The following is a 19,735-nucleotide window of genomic DNA, read 5'->3' as shown; positions in this document are numbered from 1 at the left end:
AAAAATCTGCAACAAACAAAAGTCCAGGACCAGATGGCTTCACAGGCAAATTCTATCAAACATTTAGAGAAGAGTTAACACCTATCTTTCTGAAACTATTCCAAAACAATTGTAAAGGAAGGAACACTGCCAAACTCATTCTATGAGGTCACCATCATCCTGAGACCAAAACCAGACAGAGATCCTCAAGAAATGAAAATTACAGACTAATATATCACTGATGAACATTGATGCAAAACTCAACAAAATACTAGCAAACTGAATCCAACAATACTTTAAAAGGGTCACACACTGTGGTCAAGTGTGATTTATCCCAGGGATGCAAGGATTTTTCAATACCCACAAATCAATCAGTGTGCCACACCACATTGAAAAATTGAAGAATAAAAACCATATGATCATTTCTGCATTTCTAATAGATGCAGAAAAATCTTTTGACAAAATTCAACACCCATTTATGATGATAAAAACTCACCAGAAAGTGGGCATAGAGGGAACACACCTCAACATATTAAAGGTGATATATGACAAAAACACTGCTAACATCATACTCAGCAGTGAAAAGTTGAAAGCATTTTCTCTAAGACCAGGAACAAGACAAGGATGTCCACTCTTGCCACTTTGATTCAACATAGTTTTGGAAGTCCAAGCCACAGCAAGCAGTGAAGAAAAGGAAATGAAAGGAATCCAATTGGAAAAGAAGAAGTAAAACTGTCACTGTTTGCAGATGACATGATACTATATATAGAAAATCCTAAAGATGCCACCAGAAAACTAGCTAGAGCTCATCAATGAATTCAGTAAAGTTGCAGGATACAATATTGATGTACAGAAATCTGTTGCATTTCTATACACTAACAATGAACTATCAGAAAGAGAAATTTAGGGAAAAATCCCATTTACCACTGTATGAAAAAGAATAAAATACCTAGGAATAAACCTACCTAAGGAGGCAAAAAACCTGTACTACCAACACTATAAAACACTTAAAGAAATTGAAGATGACACAAATGTATGGAAAGATATATGGTGTTTGGGGATTAGAAGAATCCATATTGTTAACATGACCATACTACCCAAGGCAATCTACAGATTCAATGCAATTCCTATCAAATTAACCAATGGCATTTTTCACAGAACTGGATCAAAAAATTTTAAATTTGTATGGAAACACAAAAGACCCCGGATAGCCAAATTGATCTTGAGAAAGAAAAACAGAGCTGGAAGACTCAGGCTCCCTGACTTCAGACTATACTACAAAGCCACAGGAAGCAAAACAGTATAGTACTGGCACAAAAGCAGACACATAGGTTAATGGCCAGGATAGAAAACCCAGAATAAACCCACATACTTATAGGTCATTAATCTACAACAAAGGAGGGAAGAATATACAATGGAGAAAAGACAGTGTCTTCAATACGTGGTGCTGGGAAAACAGGACGGAAAGAAATTAGATCATTCTCTAACACCATACATAAAAGTAAACTCAAAATGGATTAAAAAAGTAAATATAAGACCAGATACTATAAAACTCCTTGAGGAAAACATAAGCAGAATACTCTTTGACATAAATCACAGCAATATCTTTTTGGATCCATCTCCTAGAGTAATGGAAATAAAAATGAACAACTGGGACCTAGTCAAACTTAAAAGATTTTGTACTGCAAAGGAAACCACGAACAAAACATAAAGAAAACCTACTGACACAGAGAAAATATTTGCAAATGATGCAACCAACAATGGCTTAATTTCCAAAATATACAAATACCTCATACAGGTCATTTAAAAACAAACAAAAACAATGGGCAGAAGAAATAGACATTTCTCCAAAGAGGATATGCAGATGGCAACATGTACATGAAAAGGTGCTCCATATTGCTAATTAGTAGAGAAATGCCAATCAAAACTACAGTTAAGTATTACCTCACACTGGTCAGTATGGCCATCATCAAAACGTCTAAAAATAATAAATGCTGGAGAGGGTGTGGAGAAAAGGGGACCCTCCTTTAAAACCTCTAAAAATAGTGTTCCCATATGATCTAGTAATCCCACTTCTGGGTGTATATCCAGAAAAGACAAAAACTAATTTGAAAAGATACATGCACCTCAATGTTCATAGCAGCACTATTTACAATAGCCAAACATGGAGGCAACCTAAGAGTCTATTAACAGATGAATGAATAAAGAAGCTGTGGTGTGTATGTATGTATGTGCATATGTGTGTGTGTGTATATAACTCAGCCATAATAAGGAATGAAATAATGCCATTTGCAGCAACATGGTTGTACCTAGTGATTATTATAGCAAAGTGAAGTAAGTCAGACAGTAAAAGAGAAATATCATATGTATCACTTATATGTGGAATCTAAAAAAATGATACAAATGAACTCATTTACAAAACAGATGCAAAGACATAGAAAACAAATATGGTTACTAAAGGGGAAAGTGGGTGTGAGGTATACATTAGGAATTTTGGATTAACAGATACACCCTACTATATAGAAAATAGATAAACAGCAAGGACCTACTGTATAGCACAGGAAACTATATATATATTCAGTATCTTCTAATAACTGATAATGGGAAAGAATCTGAAAAAGAATATATATGTAAATGTATAAATATATGTTTATATATGTATATGTGTATATATGTATATAAAGTCATTTACTCAATTAAACTTATTCTAAACATTGATATCCACAAACTCTTTTCTCAAGTTCCTTTTCCACAAACCTTCCATCCCTTTCTGTATCTGTATAAGTTTGTCTCTTATTTTTTCCATCCATAAACAACGAGCTCTAAGCCAAAATTATTTTCTTTTAAGAAAATGCAATTCCATTCATCATACCTTCTTTTACTGAAAACACACATCCTGCCTTCCTATTATACACTGAAATGTTTCCTTCATTATTTCTAGTAGCTTTATTTACATATTTAAATTAGAATTCTCAACTCTTAAAAATCTTAATTTCTAGTGAAAATTAAGAAGCAATTATAAACTTTTACATTAGCATTCTGTAGATTGACAAACACCCATAATAATTTCTAAAAACATGTGCTTTCTTATAGAAAATATCTCAGTCACAACAAAGGTATTTATCAATACTCTTAAATATCTTTTGTTTCTCTGTAAAAAGAAGCCTATATTCAGTAATTAATGTTTTACTATCTTGTTTTATTTGGGAATGACCCAGCTGTTCAATAAACTTCCATCTTTTAACTTAGTTTAGCACAACTCTAAAATTTCAAGTAACCAAATATCTGGAGAGATTAATTTTTAAGTAGACTTTCCTAAAACAATTATTCCCAAAGAGCTCACCAAAAGCTCTTATCTCATTTGTATTTAATTTAATAATAAAAAAAATTCATACTGTTATTTTTCTTGCTGACCAATTTGCAACAGATATAAGAAGATCTTATTTGACCTCTTTTACAAAGTTATTATACTTAATGTTGATGACTCTAAAGACATCTCTATATTAATTAAATCAACAAACTTCAAATTTAATACCAGATATTGATTTAATACTCAATATTTCCCAGTTCCTGTGAATCTGAAATTCATCCTGGCCAATTTCCTTTTGTTTCTGAGAAATTTATATAAGCATTTAATTTCCTTTAATCCAATCAAGTGAAATGCCCAAGGTCGCGAGGCCCCTCCACAAGACCACCAGAGTCGAGAGTCAAAGCCAAACGGCAAGGGTCATTTATTGCAGGTTCGAACCTGGACCTCCGCGCACTCGTTGCCGGTGACGCTAAGAGGTCCTGGCGGAGTTTAGTACAGCTCTTTTATAGACCGGTACAAACATAGTCGCCGATTGGTTGACTTTTAAACAGAGACATTAGTCGCCGATTGGTTGACTTTTAAACAGAGACACTAGTCGCCAATTGGTTGACTTTCAAACAGAGACACTAGTCGCCGTCTGATTGGTTGGACGGTTGCGGGGGGGGGGGTCAGCAGGCGTAATTACAGAAGCGAGAGCGGCTGGTTAAGTTTCGGTTTCCTGAGGTTTTGTTTCTTAATTAGAAATACTTAAGGCGGGGCCATGGTCGCAAAAAGAAATAGTGCAAACAGGAGGACTGATACAACCCTAGCAGTGCTGCGGCCTCCACCAGCCCAACGGCAGGGCGTCGGGAGGCTGTGCGCCCAACTTCAGGCGGCGCTCCCAAATGTGGCAAGCCCAGCGCCGCGCCCTGGAATGGTCCTTTTTCGGCCCTTCCCCTCCGGAAAGAACAGAAAAGAAATTCCAGGAAAAGCACAAATTGAATGCAGGGCGTCAACTCAGTCCTATTCTCACCAAACTAGAACATAGCCCCCTCATTCCCCCCTTTCTCATGAACCAGAGGAGCCAATCTTGGGTCCTCAAGGCTCCGTTTCTTCAATTTCTGAGGCCTCGCAGGGCTGATATTGTGTTCTTAATATCATTAGCTGGACTGTATTTATTCTTTCGCGAACAAAATTCATGACTTTACTGAGTATACAGGGACCTATAGTGAGGAGGAGAAGGAGGCATAGTAGAGGGCCCAGGATGGGGAGGAGGAAGGGGAGCATCCCATGAAATCCTGACCAAAGGGGATTATCCGCTAATTCTTGCCGGCGGCGAGCTAGGTCTTCCTGGAGCTGGTGGATCTTGTTTCTTACAATGCCTGATTTATTTGCATAGAAACAACATTTTTCTTTTAGGGCGAGGCATATCCCACCCTGTTCAGCTGTCAGCAAGTCTAAGCCCCTCCTATTCTGTAGGACCACCTCGGCCAGCGAATCTAATTGGTCCTGTAAGTCCTGAATGGTCCCAGAGAGAGTTTCTACATCTTCTATTAATTGCCTAGACAGCTGACTATAGGAGTGAAGGGAGACCCCAAGACCCGTACTCCCTGTGGCCACAGCTCCTGTAATTCCTAATCCTACCAGGAGGGGTAGGACTGTAATGGCTCGTTTGGTTCTCCCTGCCCAGAGGTCAAAGCTGGGAATGGGCAACGGGGTGTCTCCCGAGATCAGGTCTACATTGGGGAGAAGGGTGGCCAGGGTGCAGACCCCTGTCCAATTCGGGGGTAAATAGGTGTATGCTAGGTTACTTCCACAGACAAAGACAGTGGTATTAGGACTACAGAGGGAGGAGTTCACGGGGACATATTGACTACATCCAGTGGATGAAAGGATTCCCAAGTCAATACTGGCGTTAGAGAGGGAATCGTTCTTGACAAAGCATGAGGTATTAAAGGTGGTTGAAAATTTTGAAAATTGTATGGGGAACGGCTGGGGGAGTGAAGTAGGGTTACATCGTTCGCTGATATTTAAATTGGCGAAGGTGGGGATGGCTATAGGGCGGGGCGGTCCTTGAGGAAGGCAGAGCCAGCAATCCTGTGCTAAGTTGGGGTTGGTGGTATTCAAAAGCGCAAAAGTAGCTTCTAGTATGGACATGGTCTGGGAGTCCAATTCAGAGGGATCAACCTTAGGGAGAACTAGGGGGTGGTAGCTGAGCTGTGGGTACAGATGCCGATAGGCCTCTTCTATTTGTCTTCGGGTTTCTATCTGGCGCACTGCGTCCTGGGGCCCCCCACCGTCTGACATATGTGTGGGGGCCCTGGTATTCCAGCATACCGGGGTCCCGGGGGTGCCAGTGCATCCAGCCTGAAGGTATTTATTATCATCACTAATGGTGGGGCTTTTATTATTCTGTAGTATGGCTGTGAAATAAGTCTTGTTATTGGCCCCTATACATTGCTGGTAAGAGGAATAGCACATGCTATGCATTGATTCCTGGAAGGTGGAACAGGGGCAAGTAGCTCGAGGGGGGAGTGGCTTAGGCTTATGGTAGCATTGCCAGTTTTGAGAGGCCCCGGTAACCCTATATTCCTGAACAAGATACGCAGTTATGCCCCCGCAGTCCTGCATATGAGTATACCCTCGGGGAACAACAGGAGTCTCCATAGTACCTCCCCTGCACTCGCACGGTGCACCATATAGTAGTTGTATTAAAGTATTCTTATTGGGGGGAGGGCCGAATCCTCCCCTCGTGGCCCGAGGGTTGAGGGTTAGGACTATCATTAGGGCTATCAACAGTACCTTGGTCATCATGGGGGAGGGTACGGCGCAAAGTCAGTTTGAGGGGATTGTTCTTACTCCGGTCAACAGTCCAGGTGACGTCAGCTTTAGTGGACTTGATGAGGTCAGAAAATGGGTCCACCGGCTTGACGTGTGTGTGATGGATCCAGGCAGCTATGCTGTCCACCTTGATGGCTGTCGGCGTTGTCAGGATGATCTGGTAAGGTCCTTTCCACCTGGGTTCTAGGGTCTCTTGTCGATGGCGTTTGACAAGGACCCAGTCACCTGGCCGGAGCTGGTGTGGAGTAGGTGGGGGTCCTGTTGCATATAGCTCTTTTAGTTTGGGCCAGATTGTCTCGTGTATCCGCTGTAAGGCTTGGAGGGAAGACAGGAGATTATTTTCTGGGTCCAATTGGATAAGGTTAGTCTTTAGGTTAGGGATGATAGGAGGAGGCCTACCATGCATTATTTCGTAGGGAGTAAATCCTAGCTTATAGGGGGAATTTCGCACCCTAAACAGAGCGTAGGGGAGTAGGACTACCCAGTTAGCGCCAGTCTCCATGGTCAATTTAGTCAAGGTCTCTTTTAGAGTTCTATTCATCCTTTCTACCTGTCCTGAACTCTGGGGGCGGTATGCACAATGTAATTTCCAATTAGCCCCAAGTATGGAAGCCAGATCCTGACTTACCTTAGAAACGAAGGCTGGCCCGTTGTCGGACCCTATCATAACTGGAAAGCCATACCTGGGCAGGATCTCTTCTAGTAGCTTCTTAGCTACTATTCGTGCAGTCTCATTCTTGGTTGGGAATGCCTCAGTCCAACCTGAAAAGGTATCTATAAACACCAGTAAATATTTATACCCATATTTGCCAGGCTTTACCTCCGTGAAGTCCACTTCCCAGTAGGCTCCAGGCTGGTTTCCTCTCTCCCGGATGCCAGTGGTTGGCGGGTGGGTGCTGGCATTATGGAGTTGGCAGACTGCACAGTCAGCAACCAGTCGTTCAGTCTTCTCGGAGACATTTTTAATTTTAAGTCCAGTCTGCCTGATGAGATCCTGTAGCCGTCGGGCGCCCAAGTGGGTGCTACGGTGGATCCGTTCAAGGACCAGGGTTCCTAGTCTCTCAGGAAGGAGGATATTGTTCTTAGCGTCCCGCCACCATCCGTCTCTAACCTGGGTTAGAGGAAGCTTGCTCATCCATCTGATGTCATCCTCCGAGTAGTCGGGTTGGGGTGGTAGTTCCCGGGGGCCTGGATCCGGCAGTTGCAGGGGAAGTAATGGTATTGGAGTGTGTGCCGCCTTTCGAGCCGTCTGGTCTGCCAAATTGTTGCCTCGGGTGACTGGATTCGTGGGTTTTTGATGCCCCGGGCAGTGTACAATGGCTAGCTTTTTGGGTTCCCATATGGCCGCTAGCAAGGCCAGGATTTCCTCTTTGTTCTTGATGTCTTTGCCCTCTGCTGTGAGTAGTCCCCGCTCTCGGTATATTGCCCCATGTATATGTGCGGTAGCGAAAGCATACCGGCTGTCTGTGTATATGGTAGCTTTTTGGCCTTTGCTCATCTTGAGAGCTTGGGTCAGGGCAATTAATTCAGCTTTTTGGGCTGAGGTCCCTGGGGGGAGAGTCTCTGCCCATATCACCTCAGTTTCTGATGTTACTGCTGCCCCCGCATACCTCTGACCTTGCTGGACAAAGCTGCTGCCGTCAGTGAACCATGTGACTTGTGCATCCGGTAGGGGCTGGTCACGTAGGTCTTCCCGAACCCCATGGATCTGGGCCAGTACCTCTGCACAGTCATGGAGTGGGGAGTCCAAATCTGGGTCAGGTAATAGGGAGGCAGGGTTTAATGCCCGCGGCGGAGTGTAGCTGATTCTGAGGGGATTTAACAGTAGACCCTGGTAGTGGACTAATCGAGCATTGCTCATCCATCGGTCGGGAGGCTGTTTGAGAACCCCGTCGATGGCGTGGGGGGTGGTGACATGTAACTCCTGCCCCATAGTTAGTTTGTCAGCATCCTTTACCATTAGGGCCGTGGCGGCGATCATCCGGAGGCAAGGAGGCCAGCCGGCAGCCACTGGGTCCAATTTTTTTTGATAGGTAAGCAACAGGTCTGGGCCAAGGACCGAGGGGCTGGGTCAACACGGCCTTAGCTATGCCTTTGCTTTCATCTACAAAGAGGTGGAAGGGCTTGGAGACATCAGGGAGACCCAGGGCGGGTGCGGATAGCAAGGCAGTTTTAATCTGCTGAAATGACTGCTCAGCCTCTTCTGTCCATTCAAAGGGCGTCTGCTCTTTGGTGGCTAGGTATAGCGGTTTGGCCATTTCAGCAAATTTGAGTATCCATAAACGGCAGAACCCAGCCGACCCCAAAAATTCCCTCACCTGTCGAGGCGTGGTGGGTCTGGGGATGCGGAGGACGGTTTCCTTCCGTGCATCTGTGAGCCATCGTTGCCCCCCTTTCAATAGGTATCCCAGGTAAGTTACCTCAGGCCTGCAGATCTGTGCTTTCTTGGCAGAGGCTCGGTATCCCAGGGTGCCGAGAGTCCGTAGGAGGTTTCTGGTTCCCTGCAGGCAGGCTTCAGCGGTCTCAGCAGCTATTAAGAGATCATCAACATACTGCAGGAGGGTTACATTGGGGTTTTGTCTCCGGTACTCACTGAGATCCTCGTGTAGGGCCTCATCAAACAAGGTAGGCGAGTTTTTGAATCCTTGGGGAAGTCTGGTCCAGGTGAGTTGTCCGTTTATACCTCTCTCGGGATCTGACCATTCGAAGGCAAAGAGTTCTTGACTTTTGGGCACCAAGGGTAAACTAAAAAAGGCATCTTTGAGGTCCAGCACAGTATACCATTGTTTTTCTGGACTAAGGGCGCTCAAAAGAGTATATGGATTGGGCACAGTAGGATGGATGTCTATGACCCGTCTGTTGACTTCCCTCAGGTCCTGCACTGGGCGGTAGTCTTTACTGTTAGGTTTGCGGACTGGCAGCAGGGGTGTATTCCAGGCCGACTGGCAGGGACGCAGTATCCCCAGGTCAAGAAGCCGGCGAATATGAGGAGTGATACCAGTCTTGGCCTCTAGGGGCATGGGATACTGTCGGACACGTGCAGGATCTGCCCCCGGTTTGATCTCTATGAATAGGGCTGGGCGGTGTTTGGCTAGTCCCACCCCCCCTGTTTCTGCCCATGCTTCGGGGAACTGCTGAAGCCATGACTCTATATCTTGATTTTGGGAGGGTGGTTCCTGGTGAAGTCGGTACTCATCTTCCAAGTTCAGGGTGAGCACAGATATGGGTTGGTCGTGAGGGTCTGTTACGATTGGCCCCTCTGGCCGAAAATGAATTTGTGCTCCCATTTTAGTGAGTAAGTCCCTCCCCAGTAAGGGGCAAGGGCTATCGGGAATGACCAGAAAGGTATGGGTTACCCTTCCCGTGCCCAAGTCCACAGTTCTCTGAGTGGTCCATAGGTAACGTTTGACTCCCGTAGCTCCCTGGACCCAGGAGGATTTGTTAGAAATTTTCCCGTGGGGCTTAACCAAGACCGAATGCTGTGCCCCTGTATCCACCAGGAATTGGACTGGTTTCCCCTCCACTCGTAGGGTTACCCTGGGTTCGGGGAGGGGCTCCGAACCCCGTCCCCCCTACTTTGTATCATGCGTAAACAGGACTGGGGTGGCGTTCGGTTGCCATTGCCCCTGGTTGGGGCGCGGCTGCCTTTTCTTGGGGCATTCCCGAGCCCAGTGGCCCTTTTCCTTGCAATAGGCACATTGATCTCTGTCCAATGGTCGCCTGGGAGGTCGAGTGGCTGGGGGGCCCTCTTGATCTTTCTGAACAATGGCCGCCAAGACTTTAGTCATTTTCTCAGTGGCTTTAAGTTGTTTATCCTCTGGGGCGTCCCGGTTATTAAAGACGCGCTGGGCGATACGGAGTAAGTCCTGTATCTGTTTGCCCTCCAGATCTTCTAACTTCTGGAGTTTCTTTTTAATATCAGGGGCTGCCTGGTTAACGAAGGATATTACAATGGCGGCCTGATTTTCGGGGGCCTCTGGATCCATAGGGGTATACTGCCTAAAGGCTTCCATTAATCTTTCTAAATAAGAGGAGGGACTTTCTGTTTTACCTTGTACGATTGAATATACCTTGGCCAAATTAGTGGGCTTGCGCGCGGCAGCCCGGAGACCCGCCATTAGAGTCTGGCGATAAATGAGCAGTCGTCCCCTACCTTCTCCGGTGTTATAGTCCCATTCATCCTGCGGGGGGCGAGTTAAGGGAAAAGCTGCATTGATGAGGTCAGGGTTAGCGGTGGGTTGACCATCATCTCCAGGAACCAGTTTTCTCGCCTCCAGCTGGATTCGCTCCCGTTCTTCGGTAGTGAATAGGATCCGGAGGAGCTGTTGGCAGTCATCCCAGGTGGGCTGATGAGTGAACATAACGCTATCTAGAAGAGCTATCAAGTCTTTAGGATTATCAGAAAAACGGGCATTCTGGGTTTTCCAATTATATAGGTCACTGGTAGAGAATGGCCAATACTGGAGTCGGGGGTTCCCTGTCTCATCGGGAGGGCCTATTTCTCGCAGGGGTAGGGCTATGGTGGAATCAGGATGGCGGAACCCTGGGTCGCGCTGAGTGCGTCCGCGAGTACGCCCAGCCGGCCCCTGGGAATTATTTTCATTGGGCAGGGGGACCGGCAGTGTCTCTGCCTCTCGGTCCTCCGGTTCTGGCCTGGGTGGCCCTCCGGGAGGGGCCGCAGGAGGTTCTACCAAGGGGAGAGGAGCAGAGCCAGGAGCAGGAAGGGGGACTGGTTGTGGGGCCACAGGAGGAGATTGATATGGGGGGGGGGGTCTAGGAGAAGGAGGTCTTGGCTGTCAGAGAGTATGGGTGCAGTTCGGGTCTGAGGCTTGGGAGGTTTAGTTGGTCGGGCCACAAGGATCTTACATGACCCTGATGACAAAAAGGGGGTCATCCAGGGAGGAGGGTTTTCTACCAGGTCCTGCCATACCAGGATGTAGGGGATCTGGTCCGGATGGCCTTCTTTTCCTGGCAAGAAAACTCTAGATTTAACTTTTAGGATTATAGGAAGACAAAAGGTACCCTCGGTGGGCCAGCCAACCCCGAAAGTTGGCCATTCAGAGCGGCAGAAGGTAATTAGTTTTCTTCTCCGGATATCCAGACTGAAGTTGTGTCCTCGGGACTTTACATCCCCGAAATTTGCGAGAAGGAGGGAGAGGGGGGTACTCTGTGCTTGGCCCATGTCTAGGTCCTGGAAGAGATTGATTAGAAAAGGTTACTCTGAAAACAAAAGTGATTAAGAGCAGTCCCAATAGCGGAGTCTGTAAAAGGAGGAAGGGGAGGTTATCGCGTGCGCGCTTCAGATGGGCTGCCAGCCCCAGATGGGTCGTGGTGGACGTCTCCAACCACACCCGACTAGGTGTCCTATAGCGCGTCCGCCAGGACTGTCCTAGTCCCCAAAACAGAAGGTACCCTGAGCCGGCTTACTTACCGATCGGTTGTCAGCGATGACCCGTTGACCTGATGTCTGGTGGGCTTGGGGGCATCCCGGACGAGCCCCCAAATGAAATGCCCAAGGTCGCGAGGCCCCTCCACAAGACCACCAGAGTCGAGAGTCAAAGCCAAACGGCAAGGGTCATTTATTGCAGGTTCGAACCTGGACCTCCGCGCACTCGTTGCCGGTGACGCTAAGAGGTCCTGGCGGAGTTTAGTACAACTCTTTTATAGACCGGTACAAACATAGTCGCCGATTGGTTGACTTTTAAACAGAGACACTAGTCGCCAATTGGTTGACTTTTAAACAGAGACATTAGTCGCCGATTGGTTGACTTTTAAACAGAGACACTAGTCGCCAATTGGTTGACTTTCAAACAGAGACACTAGTCGCCGTCTGATTGGTTGGACGGTTGCGGGGGGGGGGGGTCAGCAGGCGTAATTACAGAAGCGAGAGCGGCTGGTTAAGTTTCGGTTTCCTGAGGTTTTGTTTCTTAATTAGAAATACTTAAGGCGGGGCCATGGTCGCAAAAAGAAATAGTGCAAACAGGAGGACTGATACAACCCTAGCAGTGCTGCGGCCTCCACCAGCCCAACGGCAGGGCGTCGGGAGGCTGTGCGCCCAACTTCAGGCGGCGCTCCCAAATGTGGCAAGCCCAGCGCCGCGCCCTGGAATGGTCCTTTTTCGGCCCTTCCCCTCCGGAAAGAACAGAAAAGAAATTCCAGGAAAAGCACAAATTGAATGCAGGGCGTCAACTCAGTCCTATTCTCACCAAACTAGAACATAGCCCCCTCACAAGTAGAGCCCATTTATATATGAATTTTGGTAATACTATTCAAAGGTAAAGATACATACATATAAAATGCACAGACATATAGACAGATACTACCAGAGATCTCATAGCTTCATTTTAAATCATAGTCAATAATCGGGTGCTACAATGTAAAACTCACTAGTTTATAAATAAGAGTTGGAATAAGTTGAATTTTAAAAGTTGTCTTTCCACGTTTTTTCTCAGTCTCAGGAATTAGAGATGGTCTAGATAAAGTGTTCCTGAGAACCCTGGTCTGGAGGCACAGGGAGAGAAAAGCAAGTTCTCCTAGAAGGACTTGTTCCCTCAGGGTCAGGATTCTAAAAATATGTTGTTTGTTTTTCAAACCAGCTTGCCTTAACTGCATATGTAATAAAAGAGCCCATTTTGGCCATAGGGCAAAATTTTCCTTTAATTCCCAAATAGGTGAGTACTTCTAAGTTTTGTATGTACATGAACCTGGCTGCAGTGTTAGTTGGAGGCTGGTTTTCTGAGGCCCCTCATTTCTGTTTGGAAGGCTCTATTTTCCATTTTAAAGTTGAATTAGTCAGGGATAAAATTTACTGATGAAATTATGTGTTGGGCCAGTGTGCTGTTGTGAGCTTAACTCCTCTAGACATCCCCCTAGAGTCATTTCAGCTTTCTTACATGGCTTAGTGTTCCCTTTGGTGGTCTAAGACCACTGTGGATGTTTGGATCACTGAATGACCAATTCTTATACGTGACCCCAGATGAGCAAGTCTTCTAATTAATGAGTGGGTTGCCCTATGAGACCACTGCACAGTATAAGGACTCCACCTCCACCACTCCTGTAACCTTCTCAGTTGGCTGAGAAAGCTGTAACTGACCAGGAGTCGTCTTGTCCCTTTACTTTGTAGCAAAGTTCTCCTGTAATAACTTCACTTTTATCCCAACAAGTTCTATAAGGGAAGCCAAATTAAGGAAAAGTGTCAGACCAGTCTCTTACCTAACCACTCAGCCCAGACCACTTAGTCTCTTTCAACTGAACAAACCCCAGTATCTCTCCACTGGGGGGGCCAAGTACTTGTTATAGACCTCCAAATAAAACTCAGGATCATCAACCAATTTGGGAGATCCAAGAACCAGGAGAGACTCACCCAAATCTGTCTGAACTCTCTGAGGAGTTAGATGGGCTCAAGAGGCCTCTGCTGGTACCAAGGCTCCAGTTCTTGTAGAGTTAAGGTGAAGGAGAGTAGTCAGCTCTGGGTCGCTTTTGTTGGTTGCCAAAAGTGCCAACTGAAAAAAAAAATGCACAATGTGAGAGTTGTGAGATAAGGTTGTTTTTTTTTTTTGCGACACGCGGGCCTCTCACTGTCGTGGCCTCTCCCGTTGCGCAGCACAGGCTCCGGACACCAGGCTCAGCAGCCATGGCTCATGGGCTCAGCCGCTCCACAGCATGTGGGATCTTCCTGGACCGGGCCATGAACCCGTGTCCCCTGCATCGGCAGGCGGACTCTCAACCACTGCGCCACCAGGGAAGCCAGTGAGATAAGTTTTATTTGGAGCAAAATCAGGACTATAGCCCAGGAGCAGTTCCTCAGAGCCACCTGAGATGCTCTCTCCTGGGCTATAGTCCTCATTCTGCCTGAAATAAAACTTAACTCACAACTCTCACATTGTGATTTTTTTCTTTCTAGTCAACATAATGGAAACTAAAAGATATATAACTGAGATGAGAGTTTACAAAAATTGGTATATTTAAATGAGCTTTATATAAGATGGTTACAAAGAGCTTAACTATATTGTGGGATAGACATGTTTCACTGGGGAACACCTCCCCTGCTTGGTATTATAAGACAGAGCATAGGAATCTACCCCTCAGGAAACATTAAATAAACATTCTAAAGGAAACCACTATGGTTACCTGAGCCTGTATAATATAAAGTAAAACTGGGGACTAATATTCAGGGGCTAATAAAAATAGTAACAGAGCTTTTGCTCTGGGTCTAATCTGTGCATTCAGAGGGGCTTTGTTGACTGCTTATGGAAGCTTCTGAAGGCATGATAAATTAAGCCCTGCAATTCTGGAACACAGAACTCATAAATTTCAGTTTAGCTAGAAATCTTCTCACTCATTCAGAAAATCAAATTAAAGAAAATATAGTTGGGCAAATCAATTCTTAATGTCATTTAGGTGACAGACCAGTTCTTTGGGGAATTGAAAGCTACTGTCTTTGTCTTACAAATCTCTTCAAATCAGAAATGTCAATTCAGCTCACAAGGAACTGAGACTGAGCCTAATCAGCTCAATCAGGTAGAACCTGAAAAGTTTAAAAGAATTTAAAAGTGGCCTTTTTAAATTCAAACCACTGGAAAGGCTCCCTCAGCCAAATTCTAATTCATAGCTTCCTTAAGGATTTATCAAGAACAAATACAAGTCTTAAAAGTCTTTTCCACAAATAATGAAGCCTTAGGGGGACCTTCAAGATGGCAGAGGAGTAAGACATGGAGATCACCTTCCTCCCCACAAATACATCAAAAATACATCTACATGTGGAACCACTTCTACAGAACACCTACTGAACGCTGGCAGAAGACCTCAGACTTCCCAAAAAGCAAGAAAATCAGCACATACCTGGGTAGGGCAAAAGAAAAAAGAATAAACAGAGACAAAAGGATAGGGATGGGACCTGCACCTCTGGGAGGGAGCTGTGAAGGAGGAAAGGTTTCCACACACTAGGAAGCCCCTTCACTGGTGGAGACTGCGGGTGGCAGGCGGGAAGCTTCAGAGCCACAGAGGAGAGTGCAGCAACAGGGGTGCAGAGGGCAAAGCAGAGAGATTCCCTCACAGAGGATTGGTGCTGACTAGCACTCACCAGCCTGAGATGCTCACCTGCTGGGGTGGGTGGGGCTGGGAGGTGAGGCTTGGGCTTCGGAGGTCAGATCCCAAGGAGAGGGCTGCAGTTGGCTGCGTGAACACAGCCTAAAGGGGGTTAGTGTGCCACAGCTAGCTGGGAGGGAGTCGGGGTAAAACTCTGGACCTGCCGAAAAGGCAAGAGACCATTGTTTCAGGGTGCACGAGGAGAGGGGATTCCTTCCCTGTGTGCCCACAGAAGACAGAGCACCACCTAAAGGAGCTCCAGAGACGGGCGCGAGCCACGGCTATCAGTGCGGACCACAGAGACAGGCATGAAACGCTCAGGCTTCTGCTGCAGCCACCAAGAATCCTGTGTGCAAGCACAGGTCACTATCCACACCTCCCTGGGAGCCTGTGCAGCCTGCCACTGCCAGGGTCCCATGATCCAGGGACAACTTCCCCGGGAGAACGCACGGCGCGCCTCAGGCTGGTGCAACATCACACCGGCCTCTGCCGTTGCAGGCTCACCCTGTATTCCAATTATGCCTACCATACCCCTCCCTCCCCACAGCCTGAGTGAGCAAGATTACCCCTAATCAGCCACTGCTTTAACCCCGTCCTGTCTGGACAGGGAACAAACACCCTCAGGCAACCTACAAGCCAACATGGGGCCAAAACCAAAGCAGAACCCCGGGAGCTGTGAGAACAAAGAAGAGAAAGGGAAATCTCTCCCAGCAGCCTCAGGAGCAGCAGATTAAATCCCCACAATCAACTTGACGTACCCTGCATCTCTGGAATACCTGAATAGACAACAAATCGTCCCAAAATTGAGGCAGTGAACTTTGGAAGCAACTGTAGACTTGGGGTTTGCTGTCTGTGACTGATTTGATTCTGATATTTATGTTTATCTTAGTTTATTTTTAGTGCTTGTAATCATTGGGGGATTTGTTTATTGGTATGGTTGCTCTCTTTTTTTAAAATTTTTTATTTTAATTTTTTAAAGTTATTATTTATTTATTTAGTAAATTTATCTTTCTTTTTTTTCCCCTTTTTCTTCAAGCTGTTTGGCTGATAGGGTCTTGATGCTCTGGCCTGGTGTCAGGCCTGTGACTCCAAGGTGGCAGAGCCGAGTTCAGGACATTGGACCACCAGAGACCTCCTGGCCCCACGTAGTATCAATCAGTGAGAGCTCTCCCAGAGATCTCCATCTCAATGCTAAGACCCAGCAAGCTCCAGTGCTGGACAACCCATGCCAAACAACTAGCAAGACAGGAACACAACCCCACCCATTAGCAGAGAGGCTGCCTAAAATCATAATAAGGTCACAGACACCCCAAAACACACCACCGGACATGGTCCTGCCCACCAGAAAGACAAGATCCAGCCTCATCCATCAGAACACAGGCACCAGTCCCCTCCACTAGGAAGGCTAAACAACCCACTGAACCAACCTTAGCCACTGGGGGCAGACACCAAAAACAACAAGAAGTATGAACCTGCAGCCTGTGAATAGGAAACCCCAAACACAGTAAGTTAACCAAAATGAGAAGACAGAGAAATACACAGCAGATGAAAGAGCAAGGTAAGAACCCACCAGACTGAACAAATGAAGAGGAAATAGGCAGTCTACCTGAAAAGGAATTCAGAGTAATGATAGTAAAGATGATCCAAAATCTTGGAAATAGAATGGAGAAAATACAAGAAATGTTTAACAAGGACCTAGAAGAACTAAAGAGTAAACAAACAATGATGAACACCACAATAAATGAAATTAAAATTCTCTAGAAGGAATCAATAGCAGAATAACTGAGGGAGAAGACGGATAAGTGACCTGGAAGATAAAATAGTGGAAATAATCACCACAGAGCAGAATAAAGAAAAAAGAATGAAAAGAATGGAGGACAGTTCCAGAGACCTCTGGAACAACATTCAAAGCACCAACATTCGTATTATAGGGGTCCCAGAAGAAGAAGAGAGAAAGAAAGGGTCTGAAAAAGTATTTGAAGAGATTATAGTTGAAAACTTCTGTTACATGGGAAAGGAAATAATCAAGTCCAGGAAGTGCAGAGAGGCCCATACAGGATAAATCCAAGGAGAAACACACATTATAAGACACATTATAATCAAACTATCAAAAATTAAATACAAAGAAAAAATATTAAAAGCAGCAAGGGAAAAGCAACAAATAATATACAAGGGAATCCCCATAAGGTTAACAGCTGATCTTTCAGCAGAAACTCTGCAAGCCAGAAGGGAGTGGCAGGACATATTTAAAGTGATGAAAGGGAAAAACCTACAACCAAGATTACTCTACCCAGCAAGGACCTCACTGAGATTCAACAGAGAAATTAAAAACTTTATAGACAAGCAAAAGTTAAGAGGATTCAGCACCACCAAACCAGCTTTACAAAAAATGCCAAAAGAACTTCTCTCAGCAGGAAACACAAGAGAAGGAAAAGACTTACAAAAACAAACCCAAAATAATTAAGAAAATGGTAATACAAAATTAATGCACAGAAATCTCTTGCATTCCTATACACTAATGATGAAAAATCTGAAAGAGAAATTAAGGAAATACTCCCATTTACCATTGCAACAAAAAGAATAAAATATCTAGGAATAAAACTACCTAAGGAGACAAAAGACCTCTATGCAGAAAGCTATAAGACACTGATGAAAGAAATTAAAGATGATACAAACAGATGGAGAGATATACAATGTTCTTGGATTGGAAGAATCACCATTGTGAAAGTGCCTATACTACCAGAAGCAATCTACACATTCACTGAAATCCCTATCAAACGACCAATGGCATTTTTCACACAACTAGAACAAAAAAATTCACAGTTTGTATGGAAATACAAAAGAACCTGAATAGTCAAAGCAATCTTGAAAAAGAAAAATGGAGCTGGAGGAATCAGGTTCCCTGACTTCAGACTATACTATAAAGCTATAGTTATCAAGACAGTATGGTACTGGCACAAAAACAGAAATATAGATCAATGGAACAGGATAGAAAGTGCAGGGATAAACCCACACACATATGGTCACCTTATTTTTGATAAAGAAGGCAAGAATATACAATGGAGAAAAGACAGCCTCTTCAATAAGTGGTGCTGGGAGAACTGGACAGCTACATGTAAAAGAATGAAATTACAACACTCCCTTACACAATACACAAAAATAAACTCAAAATGAATTGAAGAACTAAATGTAAGACCAGACACTATAAAATTCTTAGAGGAAAACATAGAGCACTCTGTGACATACAACACAGCAAGATCTTTTTGACCCACCTCCTAGAGAAATGGAAATAAAAACAAAATAAACAAATGGGACCTAATGAAACTTAAAAGCTTTTGCACAGCAAAGGAAACCATAAACAGGATGGAAAAGTCAACCCTCAGAATGGGAGAAAATATCCGCAAATGAAGCAACTGACAAAGGATTAACCTCCAAAATATACAAGCAGCTCATGCAGCTCAATATCAAGAAAACAAACCTCCCAATCCAAAAATGGGCAGAAGACCTAAATAGACATTTCTCCAAAGAAGATATACAGATTGCCAGCAAACACATGAAAGGATGCTTAACATCACTAATCATTAGAGAAATGCAAATCAAAACTACAGTGAGGTATCACCTCACACCCGTCAGAATGGCCATCATCAAAAAATCTACAAACAGTAAATGCTGGAGAGGGTGTGAAGAAAAGGGAACCCTCTTGCACTGTTGGTGGGAATGTAAATTGATACAGCCACTATGGAGAACAGTATGGAGGTTCCTTAAAGAACTAAAAATAGCACTACCATATGACCCAGCAATCCCACTTGTGGGCATATACCCTGAGAAGACCATAATTCAAAAAGATGCATGCACCCCAATGTTCATTGCAGCACTATTTACAATAGCCAGGACATAGAAGCAACCGAAGCGTCCTTTGACAGATGAATAGATAAAGAAGATTTGGCACATATATAGAATGGAATATTACTCAGCCATAAAAAGAAACTGAATTGACTTATTTATAGTGAGGTGATGGACCTAGAGTCAGTCATACAGAGTGAAGTCAGAAAAATACCATATGCTAACACATATATATGGAATCTAAAAAAAAAAAGGTTCTGATGAACCTAGGGGCAGGACAGGAATAAAGACACAGACGTAGGGAATGGACTTGAGGACACAGGGAGGGGGAAGGGTAAGCTGGGACGAAGTGTGGGAGTAGCATTGACATATATAGACTACCAAATATAAAATAGATAGCTAGTGGGAAGCAGCTGCATAGCACAGGGAGATCAGCTCAGTGCTTTGTGACCATGTAGAGGGGTGGGATAGGGAGGGTGGGAGGGAGACACAAGAGGGAAGGGATATGGGGATATATGTATATGTATAGCTGATTCACTTTGTTATACAGCAGAAACTAACACAACATTGTAAAGTAGTTATACTCCAATAAAGATGTTAAAAAAAATAAATGAAAACAGTCATCTGTGCAAATAGATTTAACTTATTCCTATTGTTATAAATAACTAGTAAGATTATATTGTAATAGCTGATTCA

The 19,735-nt window shown here is 44.8% G+C and overlaps 1 long non-coding RNA gene across 2 annotated transcripts in view; it reads left to right on the top strand.

The window, feature by feature from the left end:
- The window catches only part of LOC132593491 (uncharacterized), a 134,219-nt gene extending 114,732 nt beyond the window's left edge, over window positions 1-19,487 (top strand). For both annotated transcript variants that reach the window (XR_011377933.1, XR_009559083.1), the window contains one exon: window positions 16,233-19,487. This is a non-coding gene — a long non-coding RNA (uncharacterized lncRNA). The remainder of the gene's footprint in view (window positions 1-16,232) is intronic.
- The last annotated feature ends 248 nt before the right edge of the window (window positions 19,488-19,735 follow it).

This window comes from Globicephala melas, chromosome 1 (genome assembly GCF_963455315.2).
Source record: "Globicephala melas chromosome 1, mGloMel1.2, whole genome shotgun sequence".
Taxonomy (NCBI): domain Eukaryota; kingdom Metazoa; phylum Chordata; class Mammalia; order Artiodactyla; family Delphinidae; genus Globicephala; species Globicephala melas.
This window is presented reverse-complemented; position numbering and strand designations above follow the sequence as displayed.